General features: G+C 44.9%; 2 long non-coding RNA genes across 5 annotated transcripts in view; one reads left to right on the forward strand and one right to left on the reverse strand.

Moving 5' to 3' along the window:
• LOC109285797 (uncharacterized) overlaps nt 1-14,399 on the forward strand; it is a 183,458-nt gene that overhangs the window by 78,978 nt on the left and 90,081 nt on the right. The gene's annotated exons all lie outside the window — the stretch shown is intronic.
• Nucleotides 11,361-14,399, reverse strand: part of LOC132250917 (uncharacterized) — a 31,557-nt gene continuing 28,518 nt past the window's right edge. The window contains exon 3 of the long non-coding RNA XR_009462627.1: nt 11,361-13,698. This is a non-coding gene — a long non-coding RNA (uncharacterized LOC132250917). The remainder of the gene's footprint in view (nt 13,699-14,399) is intronic.

A 14,399-nucleotide genomic window follows, 5' to 3' on the forward strand; every position in this document is an offset into this window, starting at 1 on the left:
TTTCTTTTTCTTTTGGGTAAGACCCAGCTAGAAAAAGCCTTGGCTTGGGACGATATAGTTGGGGATGGTCCTGCTTTGAGCAGGGGGTTGGACTAGATGACCTCCTAAGGTCCCTTTCAACCCTCATTTTCTATGATTCTATGATTTCTACAGTGTGCAATACAGTGTATAACATACTTTTCTGGCATTTCTTTAGTACATCTTTAATATCTTTAAATGTTAAAAAATACATAAATAAAAAAATTCAGAATTCTTTGGTGCTCTTTAGTTTTGGCAAATAAACTGTGTACACCTGCCACTTAGTCCTTATTCAAATTGCCATTTCTACATTTGTACTCTATAATAAGAATTCTCCTTTTTGATAGAACCCTCACTCTGTCTTATATTGAAACACCCACAAAAATTTAATAATTACTGTAGAGCAAAATACCCATGGTCATGAGAAATGCAACATACAATATGCATAGGGAATGGAGGAGGGACAGCAGGTGCCAGTATTCTTTCATGAAGGCAATGTCCAACCTGTGATTTGAAAGAAGTCTCTGCATACTTGTTAGGGTTGGTTAAATGGTTGTTTAAAAGTCAGTATGGGCATACATTTAAAATGTTGGGCCAGTACCTATCCAAGTGTGTCATGCTGCCTGCTCAGTAACCCCTGAGATTTCTGAAGACCGCAATATGTGTGGGCTAGTGAAAAATTTTACAGCCTGATCATCTTCTCAGCATAAAGGCTTTTGTGACTGTTGTGGATGAAAATCATGTTGTCCTATTCCCAGCATTTTTGTGTGTAGATTAGAGAGATGTATATTGACAAGCTAGCAAAAGACAGTTGCTTCTTAGTTTTTGCTGGTTAGTCTAGGCCTGCCTATCTAGTATCATCATAGAAATGATAAGTGAAGCTTTGTGTGGGTGTGTCTACATGTGCACAGCAGCCTATTTTACTGAGCATTAAAGAGGCATGTTAAAACAGTGCTAATATGCTAATGCGCAGTAGAATAGGCTACTGTGCATTAAGGATTACTAAAAAAGTGTGTGCTTGCACTAGTGCACATTAATGCACCCTTAATGCACATTTATTTAGTACCTCATACTGGAGGCACTAAATTTAATGTGCATTAGGAAAAGCACATGAATACATGTGTAGATGTGCCCTGTGTGACCTACCTATATTCTCACATTATTGTTAACTTTCTTGCATTTGTAAATCAGGATATAAAGTTGTGAGATCATAGATTAGATTACACAATCCTTTTAATGTGGTTCTTCTTTGAAATGCCTTCCCTTCAAATCCTGATGCTATCCTTTTCCAGTAAATCAGCAACAGCAGATTTTTTTCCGCCCCTGGTATTTATCTGAAGTTTCAAACAGTGTTTTAGCACTTGCAAAATGAAAGTTACCAACAATAGTTTGGGAATATTTCCAGTTCTAGTGGCTGGCAGCCAGCCCTGTGAAGTCCCACATACATAGACCTTTGCCAAGTGGGTGAAAAGTGAAATGAATAAGAGAGAACTGCCATACTGTACACCATTACTGGGACATGCGTCATCAGGCTGACTCTCACATAACAGTACATAGGAGACCATAGGTGTGGGGGGACATGTATAATTAATGGGGTTCATTTCTCTTCAGGGTTTTGTCTATTGCTGGAAGTGAGGTGTAAAAGGAACTAGAATATTAGGAATGAGGTATGAAGGAGATTGTATTTGATAATCTACCTGTAGACTTCCAACATTCTTTAAAAACCTAACCTGTGTGGTGTTAGGTTCCTTGGAAGGTCAGCTTTGGTCCTTTTCTAAGAAAACAATAAAATGGTGGGATGTATTATTTTCTGTTTACCATTTGCTTTGGTCCTGGTAGTGTTTTAGTATTTCAGCTTCAATGAAGTATTATAACCAAGTACATATAAATTTTACACTACACATGAAAAGCTACAGATACTAAGCTCCAGTAACTAAGGCCTAAAAGATAGAGCTTTTTAAGACAAAACTTCATATTAGAAGAAATATTTCTGCTAAATTAAGAAAAAATTAAAGAAAAGTGTCTACTGAATTTATAGAGGTGCAGACTCTTTCCATATTAGGCCAAATCTATACAATTTCAACTACCCTGACATCTCGTGGGAAGAGTACTCAGCCACATCCAAATAGATTCATAGATGTTAGGGTCGGAAGGGACCTCAATAGATCATCGAGTCCGACCCCCTGCATAAGCAGGAAAAAGAGTGCTGGGTCTAGATGACCCCAGCTAGATGCCTATCTAACCTCCTCTTGAAGACCCCCAGGGTAGGGGAGAGCACCACCTCCCTTGGGAGCCCGTTCCAGACCTTGGCCACTCGAACTGTGAAGAACTTCTTCCTAATGTCCAATCTAAATCTGCTCTCTGCTAGCTTGTGGCCATTGTTTCTTGTAACCCCCGGGGGCGCCTTGGTGAATAAATCCTCACCAATTCCCTTCTGTGCCCCCGTGATGAACTTATAGGCAGCCACAAGGTCGCCTCTCAACCTTCTCTTGCGGAGCCTGAAAAGGTCCAGTTTCTCTAGTCTCTCCTCGTAGGGCTTGGTCTGCAGGCCCTTAACCATACGAGTGGCCCTTCTCTGGACCCTCTCCAGGTTATCCGCATCCTTCTTGAAGTGTGGCGCCCAGAATTGCACGCAGTACTCCAGCTGCGGTCTGACCAGCGCCCGATAGAGGGGAAGTATCACCTCCTTGGACCTATTTGTCATGCATCTGCTGATGCACGATAAAGTGCCATTGGCTTTTTTGATGGCTTCGTCACACTGCCGACTCATGTTCATCTTGGAGTCCACTAGGACTCCAAGATCCCTTTCCACCTCTGTGCCACCCAGCAGGTCATTCCCTAGGCTGTAGGTGTGCTGGACATTTTTCCTCCCTAGGTGCAGCACTTCGCATTTCTCCTTGTTGAACTGCATTCTGTTGGTTTCTGCCCACTTGTCCAACCTGTCCAAGTCTGCCTGCAGCTGTTCCCTGCCCTCCGGCATGTCCATATCTCCCCATAACTTTGTGTCATCCGCAAACTTGGACAGAGTACATTTCACTCCCTTGTCCAAGTCACTGATGAAGACATTAAAGAGTATCGGTCCAAGGACCGAGCCCTGTGGGACCCCACTGCCCACACCCTTCCAGGTCGAAACCGACCCATCCACCACGACTCTCTGAGTGCAACCCTCCAGCCAATTCGCCACCCACCGGACTGTGTAGTCATCCAAGTCACAGCCTCTTAACTTGTTCACCAGTATGGGGTGGGATACCGTATCGAAGGCCTTCCTGAAGTCTAAGTATACGACATCCACCCCTCCTCCTGTGTCCAGGCGTTTCATAACCTGGTCATAAAAAGAGACTAGATTGGTCAGGCATGATCTGCCTGCCATGAACCCGTGCTGGTTTCCCCTCAGCATAATTTGTCCTGCTGGGCTCTCACAAATGTGAGCCTTGATAATTTTTTCAAAGACTTTGCCAAGGATGGAGGTGAGACTGACTGGCCTATAGTTGCCTGGGTCCTCCTTCCTCCCCTTTTTGAAAATGGGGACCACATTAGCCCTTTTCCAGTCCTCCAGGACTTGGCCCGTGGGCCACGAGCGTTCGAATATTCCCGCCAGTGGCTCTGCAAATGGTTGCAAAGCTTCCTCGTGTGTGGATGAGTTCTATCTGACTCATGACTGATGAGAGTCAAAACGCTGTTTGACCTGGTACTGGCAATGGAGGATGACTTAATCAGTGACCTAATGATCAAAGGGAAGCTGGGAGACAGTGACCATGAGCTGATCACTTTCACCATCCGCTTTAAAACCGGCAAGTCAGTCAGCAAAGCAAAAGTCCTCGACTTCCGGAAAGCTGACTTTGATAAGCTCAGGAGGCTTGTTGGCTAGGCCCTAAGGGGCCTCGACCCAAAGGGGAGGGGAGTTTAGGAAGAGTGGTTGCTCCTCAAAGGAGCGATCCTGGAAGCTCAAGCAATGTCTATCCCGTCTCGAACGAAAGGCAGCAAAAGGGCACAGCAGCCCCCTTGGCTCTACGGGTCCAACTAGTGGACCTCCTGCATCTAAAAAGAAAGACCTATAAAGGATGGAAGGCTGGATCCACCCCAAAGGAGGAGTACTCGGCACTGGTCCAGACCTATAGGGAGCAAACTAGGAAAGCCAAGGCTGTGACTGAACTCCAACTGGCTACATGTATCAAGGACAATAAAAAGTCATTTTTTAGATCTGTGGAGAGCTGGAGGAAAAGCAAGGGTAACATTGGACCCCTGCTTAACCATATGGGTCAACTGACAGCCAACGTCCAGGAAAAAGCCAACCTGCTTAATGAGTATTTTGCGTCAGGTTTTTCACCAGCCTCAAGGGATGGCCCTGCTCAATACGGTACAGGATGGACAGGGTGAGGGAGAATTGTTACCCTTCATCAATGTTGACCATGTGAAGGAACACCTTGAGAGGCTGGACACCTTCAAGTCAGCTGGCCCAGACAACTTACACCCCAGTGTACTTAAGGAGCTGGCAAGCATCATAGCTCTGCCACTGGCACGGATCTGCGAGAACTCATGGTGCTCAGGTGAGGTGCCCGAAGATTGGAAGAAGGCCAGAGTGGTGCCTACCTTCAAGAAAGGGAGGAAACTACAGGCCCATCAGCCTGACCTCTATCCCAGGGAAGATCTTGGAAAAGATCATCAAAGAGATTATTCTTGACAAACTGGCTGAAGGGAACTTCCTGAGGGATAGCCAGCACGGGTTTGTTGTGGGTAGGTCTTGCCTGACCAATCTTGTCTCCTTCTACAACCAGGTGACATATCACCTGGACAAGGGAGAAGAGATTGATGTCCTATATCTTGATTTTAAAAAAGCTTTCAATCTGGTATCTCACAATCATCTCATAGAAAAACTGGCCAACTGTGACCTCAGTTACATCACAGTCCACTGGATGGGGAATTGGCTCCATGGCAGGACCCAGAGGATGATGGTTGATGGAAGTCAATCATTGTGGTGTGCTGTGACCAGTGGGGTCCCCCAAGGCTCTGTCCTTGGGCCTATTCTTTTCAACATCTTCATTAATGATGTGGACATTGGTATCAGAAGCGGACTGGCCAAGTTCGCTGATGACACCAAACTTCGGGGTAAAGCATCCACACCCGACAACAGGATGGTGATCCAGGCCAACCTTGACCGGCTCGGAAAATGGGCAGATGAAAATCTGATGGCCTTCAACACTGAAAAATGCAAGGTACTCCACCTTGGGAAGAAAAACCCACAGCATGCTTATAGGCTTGTCAGTGCTACGCTTGCTAGCACCATGGCCGAAAGGGACTTGGGGGTCATGATTGACCACAAGATGAATGTGAGTCATCCATGTGAAGTTGCAGCTGGCAAAGCAAGCAAAACTCTGGCTTGCATCCATAGATGCTTCTCTAGCAAATCCCAGGATGTCATCCTCCCACTGTAGTCAGCCTTGGTGAGGCCACAGCTGGAGTACTGCATCCAATTCTGGGCTCCACAATTTAAAAAGGATGTGGAGAAACTTGAGAGAGTCCAGAGGAGAGCCATGTGCATGATCAGAGGTCAGGAAAACAGGCCTTATGATGAGAGGCTGAGAGCTATGGGACTCTTCAGCCCGGAAAAGCGCAGGCTCAGGGGGGTTCCTGGTGGCTGGCTATAAGTATATAAGGGGTGTACATCAGGATCTCGGGGAACACCTGTTCACCAGAGCGCCCCATGGGATGACAAGGCCAAACGGTCACAAACTCCTCCAAAACCATTTCAGGCTGGACATAAGGAAGAACTTCTTTACTGTCCAAGCCCCCAAGGCCTGGAACAGACTGCTGCTCTGGACTCTTTTAAGAATCAATTGGACGTTTATCTTGCTGGGATCCTGTGACCCCAGCAGACTTCCTGCCCCTGGGGTTGGGGGGCGGTCTCGATGATCTTCCAAGGTCCCTTCCAGCCTTAATGTCTATGAAATCTATGAATACACTGATCTAAAGCTGCTTTTGCTAGGGAATGGAGAGTGCCATCTGGGCAGAAAAATCTTTTTGTGGTACAATGCAATTCTGTTCTCTCTTACATAGCTTTTTTTCTATGTAGCCACAGTGTGGGGACATGGCAGGCTGATGTCCTGATGAATCTCTTATCTGGGTGGTAAGAGCCCTTTGAAGCAGTGAGAAGTCAGTATGTCTCATAGTCTGGGCTATGTAATATGTTTGTCATTTTCTGATGCCCAACTTGGGGTTTAGCAGAAGCGTAGAGCACCTGAAGTCAATGAGAGCTCTTGACAGAGCCTCAACACTCCCACCAGTAAGGTGATGGAATTTGAAGAAGTAAACGTAAGGTTGTGGGTCAAAAGGTTCAAAGTTCTCAAATATTTCACTGTAGGCTTGTACATGCTTTGCAGCAGCATATTCTAGCCAGGATTGACTTGAACACACCACACCCATTAAAGTGTAAACCCAGAAGCAATCCAGGTAAGATGACTGTGGGAGCATCTCTTGGAGCTATTCTCAAGCACCAGGCCTGTGGCATACTTGACAGTAGCCACTTAAGATGACACTAGAATAGCTTCACCAGTGGAGTTCTAGTTATGCTGGTGAATGAGCTATGCTTGGGCCTGTCCTGAATGGCTCACACCACTGCCATGGTGGAGACAACCCCTTTGTAGTTACAATTGCGTGGAAAGGCTTTGAATTTTTTTGCTTAAAGATTTCTTTTTATTTAAAATGCCCCTATTTTTTGACCAGTTCTATGTATAGTCTCAGAAATGTCTACTTGCTGCCATTTTCCTTTAAGTAACATGGGGTAATAATCATACTTTCTTAATACACAGGGGATATTAAATTCATTCATGGTTTTGACATACTTGGAGATCACAGTATTGAGGGCTGTGGAAAATGAAGACTAATTGTAGGCTTTGGGTGGAAACAGATAATCACTTTTCATCTCCATTGTGCTTCCATAAAAATATTTTTGTCATTATAAAGGTCAAAGAAATAGACATCCATAACCCTTGTTGCACCACAAATGCCCAAAACTTGTCTACACAGCAAAGGCAGTATCACTATTTACTGGCAGACATCAGTTTATTTTAGTGGCATGAGAACACAGGCAGCCTGGAGATGCCCACACTCCCCAGCCTCCCTAGGCAGGTGCTCCCTGGACTTGAGGGGCCTGGTCCTTAAGCCCTGGGGGTGCCTGCCTGGCTTTCTCCTCTTATGGAGTTGTGGCCCACAGTGTGTCTTCATAACCTTTTTCACTTCTGGAGATGTACCCTGGAGATCCTGGGGCGTGCTTCTCTGTAAGGGGGGAAACCACATATATCTTCACTTATGGAAATGTATCCCAGATATTTCCTGAGAACGTGTCAGTAAGAGGGGAAGGCCAGGCAGGCACTCCCAGGGTCTGAGGGTACTGATTCTGCACAGGAATTATTGAGACACATAGGACCAGGACCCTCAAACCCTAGGAGAACATGTCACAACATGCATGGAAGGGCCAATGGACAACATGCATTTTGCCCAAAGAAGCTAATCAGCTGTGCCAGGACATCCTGGAATAGCTGATCTGCTTCATTTGGTGACATCTATTTCTAGCCTAGGACCAGGGCCACTGGCTTAATGATGAGGAGAAAATGATTGAATGGTGATTTCATTCACTGAGCACCATCCATCCTGAGGATGATGAGACAGGTATCCTTGGGGGGAATAATATGTGATGATATAATTAAAGACTGCATCATAAAGCACAAATATAAGGGGACACAGGAACCTGATTCTGGTATTACATAGTTTTTGAGTATTATGTAATCTGAGTGGTGCTCTTTTAAACATAGGACGTGCTGTAGGGAACAATTTTGGATTTGAAAGGAATGGGCATTTAAACCATGTATCCAAAGCACTTTCTACAGTATTGTGTGTGTGTTTGTGGAAAAAAGATATTGCCTTTGGTTGCCTTTGTGCCACCATAAAAATGTTTATGGCAGCACAAACAAAAAAAGCAAGTAAACATTCTTGCCTTTTGTTGTGCCACAAAACCCAAAGTTGTGGTCATGATAGAAGCTAGTAATAATTTTGGTGCTTTATTTCAGCTGACATCTATGTGCTGATGATGGGAGAGCCTAGGCAGCCTAGAGTTGCTTGTGCTCTCCAGCTGCCCACTCCAGGATCTTGAGAGGATACCCTGGGAATTCCCAGTCAAAATCAGGCCCCTCAAACCCATGAAGAGCCTGCCTGGCTTTCCTTGCTTACTGAGACATGCACCCAGGATCTCTGGGGATATGTCTGAATAAGAGGGGAAAGTTGGGGTTTCTGAATTATGGGTCTGAACACGGAAGCCACAAGAGATGTGGGGAATCCCTGGGCAAAGGGGACATTTCACCTTTTCTTCCACATTGTGCCCCAGCCCCATGCAAGATGACAGATGATATGTTTCACCCAGTAAAGCAGATCAGCTGTTCTAGGACACACCCCACCACAGTTGTTCTGATTCTATTTGGTGGCATCTGTTTCTACCCTTTGTGTAATTCACCTTAAAGAACTGAAGTTTCTTTAGAAAAAGGTGTGCTAGTTTTAAGATAACCTGCAAGGGATTTTTAAAATAATTGGATTCTTCTTTTTGTTTGTTCATACTGTATAGATGGGGCTGATTGTTTTATTTTGTTTAAATACATTTTTCTGTTTCTTCTGGGTTCTCATCTTGGATCAATCAGGTGGTATCAAATCTGATTTTCCATTAACTTGTTGAAAAACAAACCTCCTCTTAGCACATGTATTGGGACATCTTAGATGTTGGCCTATTGGGATGAGATGGAGACTTAACAAAATCATCCTTCTAATAAAAAGATTAGCCACTGACATTAAATAGTCTGATTTAAAAAGCTTTCAGCTGCTATACTTTCCCTACTCACTCTTGAAATGTCATCAGTCAATTAATTCCCTAATAACTAGTCATCACTGAATTTCCTGGAGTAGATAAGACCTGAAATTCTAATTAAAAAAGAAAAACATCACTTGTTCAATTTTTTAAAAATAATTCTTCATGCAGTGTGAAGCAGAAAATGTAAGCACATATTTTGTTTATTTAATTTGTAAGTCACCTTGCCATCAGTACTGGGCTTTTAATGTTGCCTGAACTCTCCAACGCAGAGTATGCGTCGTGTAAAACAGTGTACTTCCTGCAAGTGCTGCTATGGTTTCATGTGTAGCTGAGGGCAGAGACTCGGTATAGGCATAGTAGCTCATAACCTAGGAGCAGTACTGTATTGCTGCACTAAAATCAATCCTGTGGCAGAAAATGTTAAAATACAACATCAATTTTTAATCATATTCCTTGCTGATTTTCTGAAGCTAGACATAAAAGAAAAGGGAAGCAGGAGGTGTCCCACATTAATCAGTTTCTTTCTCTGTCCTGCCCCCGTGCCCTAAGGGAAAAAGTTCTCAATAGAGGGAAATGTAGTTGACAGAGGAACTGCTGGTCACAGCAAATTAACATAAACTAAAACAATGAATCAGGAGTATTGCAAAAGGTAGGACAGAAGTTCTGAAAGATTGATATCCTGTTTTACTTGAGGCAGAAGAAATGGAAAGTTGGGTGATTCTATGATTAAGTCTTCAGTTAACTAGAGAAAGTTGCAACAGTTGAATAAAATCACTAGGTGACCTGCCAGGGGAAAAAAAGACATTTCTGTATGATACTCATTAAAGTAGTTCTCTTTCTGGGAAGGTGCGTTCTTGGATTTTTTAAAATTAACTATATCATCTTTTGTCATATATCTGATTTTTTTTTTTTATTGCACTAAATTGAGCAGTTCTCTAGCAGTCTTTTAACAGTCTCCTACTGAAAGCTAATTTCTTGTTCAAGCAGTTCTGCGACACTAATTTACAACAAGTTTATATTATAAAATGCAATTTAGAATAAAGTAGCCTTACAATATACTGGTCTGGAAGATTGTTCTTTAAATAAGAGCTTTTCCTCTGTGAATGGCAAGCCATTGCTTGCACAGTAGTGATCCTCCTTGCCCACCAGGTAAAAATAAGAACTTTTGGCTGTCACCTCAAGAAATTATTATAAAGGGTTGACATGGATCAGGCCAAGATTTCCTGTCAGTGTCAATGGCCACTGACAGTATTCATTTAAAGGTGTGAAGAGATCAGATGACCTCTTTGTAGTGGGTTCAGTGATTTTTGCATAGCTCAAACAGTCTTTACCTTCACACAGTCCTTACTTTTTGGGGCACACTTGCCTCTCAGGAACATCCCAGACCCAAATCAACACTCAGTACCATATCATGACATAACATAATCCACACAGGGCTCATTAACAGTCCTGAGTCTTCTCCAGTCCCTGAGAAGGTGCCTCCGGGTTCATGATGGTCTCTCGACAATGCAGTCTTCCTTCTCAGGAGGTCTTTAACTCAGTTCCCAGACACAGTACTGCTGCTTCCAGCCTTCCAGTCCCCTCTCTTCCCAGACCCCAAGGGTCCCTGGCTCGGTGTTACAGCTATTGCCAAACAACCCTCTTTCTCTGTCTGCCTCTTCCCTAGCTTCCTCTCTAGGAGCCTTTTAGCTTCTTGTGAGCCAGCTAATTATCCTCTGGAGCTGGGGGAGGAGTGGGCAGGGTTAGGGGAAGAGACTGAATGGATCAGCTCCAAAGTGAAGCTCAATCCCCCACCCTCCTGACCCAACAGCAAATATCTGTTTGGTTGGCAAGGTCAGTCTAACTCATGATGCTTTCTGTGAAGCACCATAAGTTAGACCAGGGAGCTACAGATCTGTCAGTGCCCTGTGGTTCGAACCCCAATTCACTCCTGATTCAATCAATGATCAGCTGAACATTGGCCTGGAAGATTGTTCTTTAACAAATTGTTCTTTAAACTGCATGATCAATTGAGCAGCTGATCATTTGCCAGGAGGGACCTCACAAAGACTGGTTTAATCACTGGTGCAGTCCTGAATCTGGCTGACAATCAGTTGATTGTCAGCTGGAGGGGATTGTGCTGGGGCCCATTGGAGACCCTAGGCTTGCCAGATGTTCAATTTAAGGAGCAACGGAAGCCAGTCATACAAATATTACACATTTTTGTGTAATATTTTTTGTGACTGGTTTCCCTTTTTGTGGTGCCATTAATTGTCTACATGTCTGGTCAGGTTACTAAGACATGATTAATAGACTAATCACATTTTAAGTGCAATGTCTGCTAGGGCAGACAAGGTTCCTTGGGTGAATTTGATATCTTTTATTAGACCAACCCAAATGGTTGGAGAATAGTTATTAAGCAAGCTTTCGGGTTTGAACCCGAAAGCTTGCTTAATAACTATTCTCCAACCATTTGGGTTGGTCTAATAAAAGATATCAAATTCACCCAAGGAACCTTGTCTGCATATGTCCTTAGACCAACACAGCTACAACCTAAACCCCTGCATGTCTGCTAGGGGTCACTTTGCACTACAAAAAGTTCTGTGGTGTAGATGCCCAGTTCGTTCTGATTCTGAAAATTATATTCTAATCAGGGTAAACTAGCCCATGCAAAGCACTATGCAGCTGCAACTAGCCTGTGACTGATATCCAAACTAACTAACTTATTTAGAGCTATTGCAGGTCTGCAGTGTAGACTTCTTTAATATAGAGCATTTTTAGAAACTCCCTATGTTGTTGGAATGCAAGTATAGCTCCGCTGATGCCAGCACACAACACACATACTTGTGCAGAATAATTCACCAGTGTTTTCAACACTTGTTTCTAAGCCTGTTCTGAGCAGGTTTAGAAAATGTAATGGTAAAAATACCTGTTTGCTCAATACTAATTAACACTACTAAACTTGTGTCAGAGATTGAACAATAGGGCTGAAACATAGACTACAAAAAAAAAATCCTTGCATTTAATTTTCTACACTAGTGTAAACAGATTTTCTACCTATTTAAGAGAAGATTAGCTAATCATGGTCCATCTGAGGCTCCACCTAGGGTTGACAACAATCCTAAGGGTAAAACTGCCTACACCAGTGTGGCCAATGTGTAGCCAATTTTTTTTTTTTTTTTAAGTATAATCTGTTTTCTTATTTTAGACATGGAAAGGTGCCACGGCTTTGATTTCAGTGGCAATTAAGTCTGTTTTAATGAGGTAAACCATTGTCTAACTCAGTGCTGTCCAACTTTGAAGCAGCTGGCAGACAGGCCCCTGCAGCCAGACATCATGTGTGCTGCATACCCCCTAGCACCTGTTGCAGGGCAGTAAGTGTGAGCTGGTTTGAGGAAGCAGGAGACCAAGACACATGTGGCAACAGTAAGAGTGTTGGGGGAGCAGCACCTGCAGTGGGAACATGGGGGCCACAGATTAACCCTTTGTGGTCTGTATGTTGCCTGCAAAATTCCAGTTGGACAGCCCCTGGTTACCTGGTGTTGAGTATAAATGGCTTAGAAATAGAGAGGAGGTGCTGAGATGGAGAGAAGTATGCAAGTGCACAATTTTTCAATCTGACCTAGCTCTGGGTTTGGTGTTTTTTGAGGGAAGAGTTATGAGTAGGAGGGGATTTTTTCTTTTTTTTTTTTTACCAGACCATTTTGCTCTTTCCCACTCTAAGCAGCACACTGTAATTTCAGTCATGATTCTTACTTAGAGAAATGATGGGAATCTTTTTAGACAGACCTAGAATGGATTTATAAAATTTGGTCCTGGACTAATTAAAGCTTGGGGATTTCCATAGAAGGCCACAAATCTTGGTATGAGTTCATGGAAACACAGCTGAAAGATTTTTATATGGCTGGACACTAGGGATAGTATTATGCAAATAAGGTGAAAGGAATTTCTTTTTTCACAATTTCCTTTTTCTACAACTCTCACTGTAACAAAGGACAGGGGGGTAGATGGAACCTGACTTGGCAGAGCTGGAGGTAAGAGGGCCTATGGTGGGAGGGGGCTAGCACAGCTGTGGGGAGCAGAGGAGGGTCTCATCCTGCCCCAGCTCCTACTTCACCCAGCCCCCCAGGGAGCCACGGGAACAGGACGTGCAAATAGGTGCGCTTCTCTGCCCAGCATGCGAATTAGCATGGGAGTTAGCACAGGAGAGTTAGCAGGAGGGCACAAGGCTCCAGGCACTGAGCTGTAGCCAAGGGTCTGCATAGTAGTAACCAGACTGCTACAAGGACCATGGTGGGTAGGACGCATCACATCCCGAGGCTCCCCCCTGCACCTGGACTCCCCTGCTCTGACACCACCGGGGTCTCTGCCCAAATGGAGCACATGGTTCGGCCTCTACCCAAACAAAACCTGCGGTCCCTGCTCCAACCTGGGCAGGACCCATGGCCCTAGACTCCACTCAAATGGAGCCCCTGGCTTCATTTGGAGGCTGCCTAGCAAGAATGCAGGCAGCTGGGTTTGGGGGCACTGATGCCTCCTCATGTGGGGTGGGCCCAATGGTAGAGGCACTGGAGTGCCAGATTAGGGAACTCCAGGCAACGATCTAGCAGCTGCACTCCATTAGAGATATGGAGCAGGAACTGGACTCTTACTTTCAGGCTTTCCACCCGACAACTGATGACAACATGGCAGAACCAAGGAACTGCCATGAAGTCCAGCCTGGGGTTGCTGGAACGATGGCTGTCTCTGGTTCAAAGAGGCATGGCACCAGGGCTCCCACTCCCCTGGAGCTGCATAACCACTTTGCACCTCTCTAGCAGGTGCTGGTTCCCATCCATCCTCACATGCACCTAGAAGAAGACACAGAGTTATCATGGTGGGTGACTGCCTCCTTAGGGGGACAGAAGGAGTGATCTGTCGCCCTGATCCCCTAGCCCATGAGGTCTGCTGCCAGCCTGGAGCTCATGTCTGGGATGTGACAAAGAGGATCCCCCAACTCATTTGGTCCTCCGACCACCATCCCATGCTACTCATTCATGTGGGCACAAATGATACGGCGCGGAGCAGTCCGGGCCGGGTCATGTGTGACTACAGGACTCTGGGGGCTGGGCTCAAGGGCCTGGGGTCACAGACAGTGTTTTCTTCAATCCTCCCAGTTATAGGACATGAGCTCTGGAGGGATAGGTGAGGTGAATAGAAGACTCTGGCCATGGTGCCGTTGTGAGGGATTTGGCTTCCTCGACCATGGTCCGCACTTCAGAGAGAGCAGATTGTTGGGAAGGGATGGCTTCCACCTCACCTGGAAAGGGAAGAAGCTCTTCTTGGCCAGAATGGCTGACCTTCTCAACAGGGCTTTAAACTAAGACTACTGGGGGACAGGCGTTTTATTAACAGTTATAGCCCAGGTCATGTCAGCTGCGTTACCAATAATTTGGGCAGCCCAAGGGAACCCACTCTGGTGACAGTCCAAAGAAAGGTCCCACTTCACCTCTCAGGGAAGCATTGGGCTTTTCACTGCAGACTTAACTGCTTGTACATGAATGCCAGGAGC

The sequence above is a fragment of the Alligator mississippiensis genome, chromosome 5 (genome assembly GCF_030867095.1).
Source record: "Alligator mississippiensis isolate rAllMis1 chromosome 5, rAllMis1, whole genome shotgun sequence".
In the NCBI taxonomy this organism is placed as follows: Eukaryota; Metazoa; Chordata; order Crocodylia; family Alligatoridae; genus Alligator; species Alligator mississippiensis.